Genomic DNA, 10,527 nt, shown 5'->3' on the forward strand with positions numbered 1-10,527 from the left:
CATTCGCAGGGACTTTCACCAAATTTGAATAACTTTTTGCTCAATTTGTTGTCAGAAAAGCATATGTATTTCTCACATGGCGATTCGACAACTTCCCGAATTAGTTACATGGGCCTCCCCCAGGGCTCATGTTTAAGTCCTCTCTTATATAATTTTCACGTCAATGACATCGATGAATGTCTTGCAAATTCATGCATGCTAAGGCAACTTGCAGACGATAGCGTTGTATCCATCACTGGTAGCGAGGCTAGCGATCTGCAAGGACCATTGCAAGATACCTTAGACAATTTGTCTGAATGGGCTCTTAAGCTGGGTAGCGAATTCTCTCCGGAGAAAACTGAGCTCAGCTGCAGCTTCTACTAACGGGTAAAACGGTCTCTCAGGTTTTAGTCGCTAAATATTTCGGGGTCTGGTTCGACTCTAAATGCACCTGGGCTTGTCATATTAGGTATCTGACACAAAAATGCCAACAGAGGATTAATTTTCTTCGTACGATTACCGGAACTTGGTTGGGTGCTCACCCAGGAGACCTTCTAAGGTTATACCAAACAACGATATTGTCAGTTCTTGAGTACGGCTGTTTCTGCTTTCGCTCCGTCGCGAACACACACATTATAAAATTAGAGAGAATACAATATCGTTGTTTGCGTATTGCCTTGGGTTGCATGCAGTCGACCCATACGATGAGTCTTGAAGTGTTAGCGGGTATTCTTCCGTTGAAACATCGTTTTTGGAATCTCTCTTACCGGTTGCTAATTCGATGCACAGTTATGAACCCATTAGTAATTGAAAATTTCGAGAGGTTGGTCGACCTTCAATCTCAATCCAGATTTATGACTTTATATTTTGACTTTATGGCTTAAGATATTAATCCTTCTTCATACGATTCCTCCAATGTCGCACTTTTAGATACTTCTAATAATGCTATATTCTTCGACACCACCATGAAACAAGACATTTCTGGTATCCCGGATCAATTGCGACCCCAAAAGATCCCTGAGATTTTTTCCAATAAGTTTAAACATGTTAGTTATGATAAAAGGTTTTACACTGACGGATCTTATCTAGATGAGTCCACTGGCTTCGGTGTTTTCCACGAAAATTTTACCGCCTCCTACAAACTCGGTGCTCCTGCTTCCGTGTACGTCGCAGAGCTTGCTGCTATTCAGTACTCTCTTGGAATCATCGAAACCCTACCCATAGACCACTACTTCATCTTCACAGATAGTCTCAGTGCCATTGAGGCTCTGCGATCAATGAAGCCTGTGAAGCACACCCCGTATTTCCTGGGGAAAATACGGCGGTTTTTAAGTGCTTTAACAGATAAAAATTACCGGGTTACCTTAGCGTGGGTCCCTTCTCATTGCTCGATTCCGGGTAACGAAAAGGCTGACTCTTTAGCTAAGGTGGGTGCTATTGATGGCGATATTTATGAAAGACCAATTGCTTATGATGAATTTTATAGCATTTTGCGTCAGAGAACACTCAACAGTTGGCAATCATCATGGAACTCAGATGAACTGGGACGGTGGCTACATTCCATTTTTCCTAAGGTATCGACGAAAGCATGGTTCAAGGTGTTGGATGTAGGTCGGGACTTCATTCGCGTGATGTCCAGACTTATGTCCAATCACTACACGTTAAACACGCATCTCTTTCGTATAGGGCTTGTAGACAATAATCACTGCGTTTGTGGCGATGGCTACCATGACATCGAGCATGTTGTTTGGTCGTGTACCGAATACTGTGGTGTTAGGTCTGAGCTTATAGATTCCCTTCGGGCCCGAGGAAAACAACCGAACGTACCCGTTAGAGACATTCTGGGAAGCGGTGATCTCCAGTACATGACACAGCTATACGGGTTTATAAAAAATGCTGGCATTAAAATTTGATTTCTTTTATCTATTTGCTAGAATACAATTTCTGTCACAAACTGAAAGAGAATGATACACCCGGCTGGAGACACTAAAACGAAGACTCGGCATCTCTATGTTCACGCAGACACCTCAGACCAAAACTGCTCAAATAGAACATCACTGGTTAGCCACGTACAAATGAATACATTCTGTAATATAAAATAGTTAAAAACAAAATTGTAACACCCCTCCTCTCACCTTAAATCCCCACTAGCTCGTAGTCTGCCTTGAGAATAAAGAAAAGGCCTCCCTCTTTTCCCTGCTAATTTAGAATTTAAAAAAAAATGTACTTGGCTCAGTTAAACATAAATTGTATCGTGCCGTGTCAAATAAACTATTTAAAAAAAATAAAAATAAACTCATTCTCAGACAGTTTTTCATTCAAATCAAAAATGGTCGATTGAATTTTCGCGAATTTCCAGGCGATTTGAAATGATTCTGCTTTATTATAATATAACTGGTGTGAGTAACGTATGAAAGTTCTCTCCAGGATGGACAGAGGCTCGGTATAGTAGAGCAGTAAGCTTGAAACGAATGGTAGAACTTACACACAAGCACGGATATGAATGATAAACGTATCACTTACTGCAATAGTGATACCGCCAATAATATGAAGTGCGGAGTACAGAAAACACCTAGGCAATATCACAATAGATCTAATCTCTGGTCGCAGTGATGTGTCCACACAGGAAAAAAAATAGAACATTTAGAGTTGAATATTGAAGCAGTGATTAAAATGGATTATTTCACATAATATCGGATAATTTTCGCCAAGTTGACTATGTTTTCGTTGAGCAGATAAGATGGTTTTAGTTTTTATGTTTCATGGAAAATAGAAATTAAATTCGTATGTTTTCCGCAAACTCCAGCTTCCAGAATGTCGGAATATCAGATTGATTCGAACACCTAAAAACTTTACCGGAAATATTCTTTTCCAATAATTCCTATGACCGTCATTTTATCGAAGCTTTTGAAACTGGTTGCTGGAATGATGTAGGGGTAAGCGGGGTAAGACCGCCCCCTTAAGCAATTCTGTTTATAGAAAAAAAAGTTGCGGCTGCAATTTCATTTTTTCTTCGCTAAGAGGTTCTTCTATTCAATACCCGCATTTAAAAAATAAGAACTGAATAATTCTGGTTTATTTTCCAGCTTTTTTTTTATTTTTTAAAAATTCATTGAAAATGTGCAGATCTTTTTCATGCGGGGTAAGCCCGCCCACCAGCGGGGTAAGATCGCCCACCATTTTTTAAGGATAAACAATATTTTTAGGGCCGAAACGGTTAATTTTATCGGCATTGTATCTCTGACAAAGTTGTAGATGGTATTTTTTTTCTTTTTAAATAAAATATACACTGTGAAAAATCTGAAAAAAAAATTGTTATAAGTCTCAACTTATTTTGTTTTCTGATTATTAAAGTTCAGATCAATGTTTAGGTAACTTTTTTGGTTTTCAAAATAAATAGATTTTTCAGAATTGGGGGTTTTCAAGATATTGAATTCATAATATACCTATCTTTAAGCTAAAAATTAAATTTCATTAAACCTGTCTGTATGATTCTTTTGAAGACTTATTATGTATAGAAAAATACTAATAATTATTATTTCTTTTATATATATTTTCAATTTTCAATGTTTTTTTTTTTTGAAGAACAAAATTATCAACGACTCTATACACCAAACAAACCGTCAAAAAAAAAATTCTTCACAAAAACTGAGCTATTAATATTTCTTTTACTCCATGATCCAACAACCATAAAATTTTAGCTTACCATTTGTAGATTTTACAGGCAAAAACATGTTTTTTCAAATAAATTTGAAAAAAAAAAAATAGATTTTAAATTCTTTTTTTATATCTTTTCTCTAAATTTTTTTAGAGTGTGTACTTTTTTCGGAAGTAAAAAACTACTATTTTCAGTTCTGCCGGAGACGTCATACCAATCAAACAAACCGTCCTCTAAAATTATTTTGGTTCATTAACACCATTTTCACACAGGTTTACTTTTTTCAAAAATAAGTCTTGTTAAAATATATTACTAGAAAAGCTTCAACCAAATCGAAAATGGCGGTTTTAACCCTTGTATAGTGGGCGACTTTACCCCCAGTGGAACATTTTCATATTTGACCGAAAAAGTAGCCAAAATTACAAAATTACTCACGGCCTTCGATATTCCCGAAAGAAGTAGATAAGATTCAGGCAAGCGATTAAACGTATATTCACGAACAAAACAATAGATTTTTAGACTGAAAAACCTTAAGTCACGTTGCCGCAAAACAATAGCGCATTGACTGGTTGCCAGCTGGAAGGTTGTTTTTGATTATTTCTGCGACCGTTCGCGCACTATCAAAACAGAAAAACGTGCAAAATGTTATGTAATTATACTGTGATAGACACGTTAAAGAAATGTTTCAATTATTTTATAACTTGGTAGTAAAACTACAGTGGGCGGTCTTACCCCGCAGGGCGGTCTTACCCTGTTTACCCCTATGCGTTAAAATAGGATAAACCTATAAGACTTGCTGTGCTGTCACTCGCTTAGAGAAAAGCTCAGACATCCCAATGTATCGTCAAAAAGCTTTCATCGTGTACACATTAAAGCTTCACTTTGGCTAGTATAACAGTTATAGGAAGCAGCAGCAGCGTCAATCTAAATAGAACAAGTAGGTATATATAAATATGTAAAAATAATAGGAGTCAAGTCAAATGTAGATATCGTTGAAATATATAAATAGTAAGTATTTTGGGGATTTGTTACTTTATTCATCTCAGCCTTTATATTCATTTTATGAAATATTGACGCTTAGATGAAAACTATATTTTCTAACTAAATTATTCTACTAATCCCTGAATAAAAATTCGCTCAGTCTTCTGTAACTTAAAAGCTCTTTATTTTAATAGAATTTTCGGGCATTCAACCTCAATAATTCATTTATTCCAATAGCCTACCTCAGAGAGCAGATTCAGCGCACTGTTTCGTATAGCTACTACCTTATTCGTTTGATAACCGATCAAAGTTTTTCGTTTAATAACAAGCTACTGTGCACTTTATTTATTCCACACTATCGCTTACTACACTATTATTTTTTTTTTTTTATTCTCGCTTATTTTCCGTCGGTCTATTTCCGCCACTGTTGTGGCCAATTACCGACGCCCAGGGAGGCGACTCCACACCCAGGTCCCTAACTCACGACCCGTTTATTAACGGACCGGCGCCAACGGCTTTACTTCCTCATGCGATGGAAGGCGTGATCCCAGAGATTTTTCGCCTCAGAAAATCTCCCGGTGTCGGCTAGGATTGAATCTAGACCAGTTGGGTTGGTTGTGAGTGGATCACGCCACCCCACAACCATCGACACCCACCTATGTCGGCGGTGGGATTCGAACCCAGGCGTCGAGCGTGGTTGGCGGAGACGTTACCAACCACACTAGGCCCCCGCTCCCCTTACTACACTAATAATAATATAATCTTCGAAGTACTCATCTCACATTCTTGAAAAAAAATCTAAATGGTAGATATGATTAATTTTTACAAATCTAAAAACCACAACTGAACTAATTCGCATACGTTTTTACTGCGTTGAAGATAATTAAAAGCTACCAAATTAGTTTTTATCAACACGAAAAAATTATGTAGCGTACACTAAGGTCGCTTTTTATGCGGTTTTTTTCATGCGGATTCCGGAGTTTACGCGGTATTTTTTTTTTGCGCGGATTTCGTTTTCTCTTCACTCGGATTGCAGAATTAACGCTTTTTAACGTTTTTTACGCGAATTCCGGAATTCACGCGGTTTATTTTACGCGGATCCCGGAGTTTACGCGGTTTTTTTACACGGATCCCGCAATTTACGCGTTTTTTTTTACGTAAAAAGTGACTTTAAACACTAAACTGTTTACTTTTTCAATGATATCGTGAAAATTTGATGTTCATTTCTTCACGAACATCGGCCTAATGTGATGAATAATGAAACAAATATCTTACATTTATTTTTCATTTTTGAGTTCGTGTCGATTGCGCATTCTATACTTTCTTATAAAATTTGTCCGGAGGGCAGGCAAAACTTAAAACATCGACGTTGTCGTAGTATTTTTGCTAAGCTTCTAACACATTGGATGAGATTTAGATTTTTAAACTCTGCTAAGTCCTGTTACTTCGAACAAGTTTATGTACAATAACCACACGTATTTAACTAATGGTGCACATTCAATTCCTATCTAATTTGGATATTTATTACATTCATTTCATTTAATTTCTTTTTCTAAATTCATTTCATTAAGAAATCTTGTATGCCTGTGGTGCAATATTCCCATAATTTTGAATACCCTCAGAAACAAAGAAAAACAGTATTTTCTATGCTTGAGTACATTACCAAAGGTTTGGGACTCTGCAGCGATGCCAATCTTTTGAAAAAAATACTGGAAGAATTTAAAATAAAAAGTTGGCGAAAACTGGAGGTATAAACTGAAGACTTAAACAGATTTTGTTTTGATTTTTAGTTTTAAAAATGCTGCTTAATTTATTATTAATACATATATTGCTCTGTAATATTGTATGTAAATAAGAAGAGTGGAAGAAACAATGCATCGTTGTTTTGATTTTTTTACTAATGATGATTATAATCACTAGATATAAAATCTGGAGTACTCGAAGTTATTAAGATTCAAGTGGAGTTCGATTTAAACCCAACAACCGAGGGGCATGAAGACACAAAATACTGAATAAACTATATACAGTCAGGTTTTTTTACGCGGGGGATACGTACCTCGTAAAAAAAACCGCGTAAAAAAAACCGCGTTAATTTGAAAATCCGCGTAAAAAAAACGAGGGTAATTTTTGGACTAAGTCTTTTACTAAATAAACACATAAACGTTTTTTTGGAATTAGCGCGGTATCGCGTAAAAAAACCGCGTTAATTCAAAAATCCGCGTATAAAAAACCACGTAAAAAACTGTTAAAAATCTGTCCACGTGGCATGTGTATGGCCTCTTAAACAAAATTATTAACAAGTTTCAGCAAAAAATCGTAGCAATCAACAATTCCATTTTTGTTTTTTGCTTGACATTTTTTTCATTTGCCTACAACTTCATTCGCTGTATTACGAAAATAGCTAATATACGTTTATTATGGTAGAGCGTAGAATAATAATATATCATCTAACAATTTTGAAATGTAAAAAGAGATTCTGAATGAATCTTAGTAAATAATCCAAAAATTCACAAGCATTCGTAGGCTCTTATTCTTCTGTAAATGTGTATATTTGGGAATTTACTCTTTCGATACTATCCTGTCACGATTATTTAGTGAATGTCGAAGATAAAATAAAATTAAGATCCGTTGCAAAATCTCGCAATTCTTGTTGAGTAATTTATGGTAATCATATTTATGAGATAAACTTTCAATCACCATCAACAGCTGCATTGCAGTTTTTCCTCGATTGCACACGAATAGAAATGTACGAAAAAAAGTGTACCACTGCAATACAAATAGTACCGCTGCAGTACGAATAATAGCGCTGCAGTACGAATAGAAGTGTACCGCTGAAATGTACGAATAGAAGAGTACCGCTGCAATCATAGACGACGAGAGACCTGCAGCTCTTCACTCCACTGGTACTGTTGCTGCTACCGGCATGTTTTCTTTCAAGACATCAATTTTTATTAGGTTCTGAAAACAGGTATAGAAATTGTTCAAAGATGGGGGTTTGTTTCAAACTTTTCGGAAAACGTTTACCTTCGAGACATCATATTAGTCTAAGCTCATGGAAACAAAAATAAATTGACCTATTGGGACGGGGAGACTCTGTCAATTTTTATTTCGATATCGATACAGAGAATATCACAGGGAATATATCGTCAGTTGAATTCAATACTGGCACAACCCAAAATTCATAGTTTCGAGAAAAACGCCTTTGAAAATTTGCGTCAAAAATTTCTTTTTTCATTTTCGTGAGAAATTCCAATTTTAAGACTTCTCATTTTTATTAAACTTGTTTGGGTCTATCATGTGCATGTAATAAGCATGTTATAAGAATTCTAACCTCATTTTTCTGTTTTTTAGGGATATTTTAGATTTGGGCAATAAAGGCACATCTACTTATATTCCTGGAAATATTGTGAATTTTGAAACGGGTCTTTGTGAGATGAAATTTATAGTATTTGGCATCGTTTGCCATCAATAGCTCAAAACTGCAAAATTTTGAGTATGCCAGTATTGAACTCAACATGCGATATGGTGTCCATTCACGTCGTCTGTGCTAGGAATGCTCGCATGTAATTGGTTCATTATTCGCGTAAATTTGCTATTGAAACTTTTCATCAATTTTACCGCTTAGTAATGAAATTAGAGTGATAACTAGCATTTTACAAAATTGTTATATATTTTATCTATCCAACAACATATCGGTTATTGTTATCCATCATGTGGTTATGCTGTTATTAACGTTTGAAATCTAGTATCGCTAGGACTACGGATGGGATTACGAATTGTTGTAGCTATAACATTGATAAAAAAAATCGATAAATTTCACGTTATTCAACATTTACGAAGCTGCTCATATACCATTTGATGCACACAACTGTGCGGGTCGGTAGGAAAATGCCAACTTCCACTATTCGTATACTTTATTCTTTTATAAAAAGACATCGATCTCAAGTTCAAGTTTGAAATTTATTAGATTTATCTTGGTTTTGATTACAAGTGCGCGGGGCTCAATATCGAATAATTTCTAACGGAATTTGATTTGTTTTGATAATACTAACTGAACCGTTAAAGTGAACTTAATCCGAAGTTAGTTACGATTCCAATTGATCTAAATCTGATTGTGGTAATGCGAAAAATGATTCATTGGTGCCTCTCATGTAATGTTCAGTAGGTAAAACATACGTTGCTATGAAAACATCATTTGAATAATACGTTCACTGAATAATTAACGCATTCTACACATTAACGTACTCGGCTTTTCTCTCTAAATCTCTAAACGGGGTATTATAAAGGTTGGTGCATAGTTTTCTATAATAAATAGAATCTTTTGTTTCATATTCAAAGTTAAAGTGTAATGAGGGGCTGGTAATATCATATTCTTCGACGGAGTGATGAAACATTCCGCTTACAAAGAGCCTGCAAAAATGACTAGAAACAGATGCATCCAGCGGCTCTTTATATTTCAACGCAAGCCATCGCATCGGGTGTATATGCGATGACACACATTTTCCCCTGCAAAAGAGATCCAAACAGTCGAAGTGGTAAAACGCATAAAATTCAATTACAAGATTATGATTTTTATTATCACCTCGAAACGAAAACAAACAACAGTCAATCGACGAGCAACGGAAGCCGGAGTGACGTTACTCGCCAACCAGCATCCATAACATAAGGCTCCACAACCTATGCTTTGGCTGCTGGTTTCTTTAGAAAAAGTAGGATGGTTTATGATATCTCGTTACATGAATTTATCCAGCGGCAAGTGTTATGCATCTTCTGCTACACCTCATGATGACCGACTTTTATTGAGTTGCAAGAGTGAGTGTGTAGCACCACCAAAGTTGCGTCAGCGAAGGATACTCTGCTAGGATGTCTTCAGTTACAAACCTGCCCTACTCTTGTAATGACCAAGCGGCGTTAAGAGTTATGATACAACAGTTATCTACTTGTAGAGATTTGCTGTGATAATCGCTTGAATATGAACATTTCCGCTGTTAATCTTGCGTAATTTGACGATTAGCATTTTATCTGTCGGTCAACCAGTAGAACAGTTATCTAATCGTTAATTGACGTTAACAATTCTTGATGTTTTATTTTAAACGTCACCATGAAGCAAAGTAAATGAGAATTTCAGCGTCGCGGATATGAGCAGCGTTTGGTTACAAAGATTTTGCATCTTTTTGTTCGAAAGATGAAACCCACCGACGGAAATAAATCTATGATTTTTAAAAATGGTTGATGGATTATTTTAATCATTTTTCACACACAATCCGAACATATTATTACAGCATACTATCAAGATACAGCATGCAGTACATGAACTACAAGTAACCGGTTGCTTTGTAACTATATTTTCTGACATCATAAATCTCATTAATATATTCTTCTACGCCAACGCGTTCATACACAAACCGAAAGTCAACGATGCGCATTCGGAGAAATGACATTTGGAAAACTCCCAAGAAATATGAGTCAGCGCGAAATTGCCTTGCATAATACGAATGGAGCTGCTTTTTCACGCTCGGCGATCAAAGATTAGATTACAATAATTAACAGAACACATCTCCACCTCGGTTACTACAGCTGCCGAGAGTCTCACATCCGATGAATTGTCGCACTGCATTCGATGATGGGTTCACCCCATCATCAACCGTTTTCTGTCGGTTTCAAACGATGAATTTCATACGAGGCACCCACCTGAAGGAAAGTTTTCATTATTACTGTAATGATTTACACTCCAGAAAACCCAAATAATGGTGACGTACGGATTACAAGCCAAGCCGACAAAATCAAACAGGTTGGTAAACAGTCGTTACATTATGTTTGATACGACTCCATTCACGGTAAGTGTCTACGACGTTCACTGGAGGTCGTGTATAAATCTATCCATTCATAGAAAAATACAGCCCATAAAT

This window comes from Wyeomyia smithii, chromosome 3 (genome assembly GCF_029784165.1).
Source record: "Wyeomyia smithii strain HCP4-BCI-WySm-NY-G18 chromosome 3, ASM2978416v1, whole genome shotgun sequence".
In the NCBI taxonomy this organism is placed as follows: domain Eukaryota; kingdom Metazoa; phylum Arthropoda; class Insecta; order Diptera; family Culicidae; genus Wyeomyia; species Wyeomyia smithii.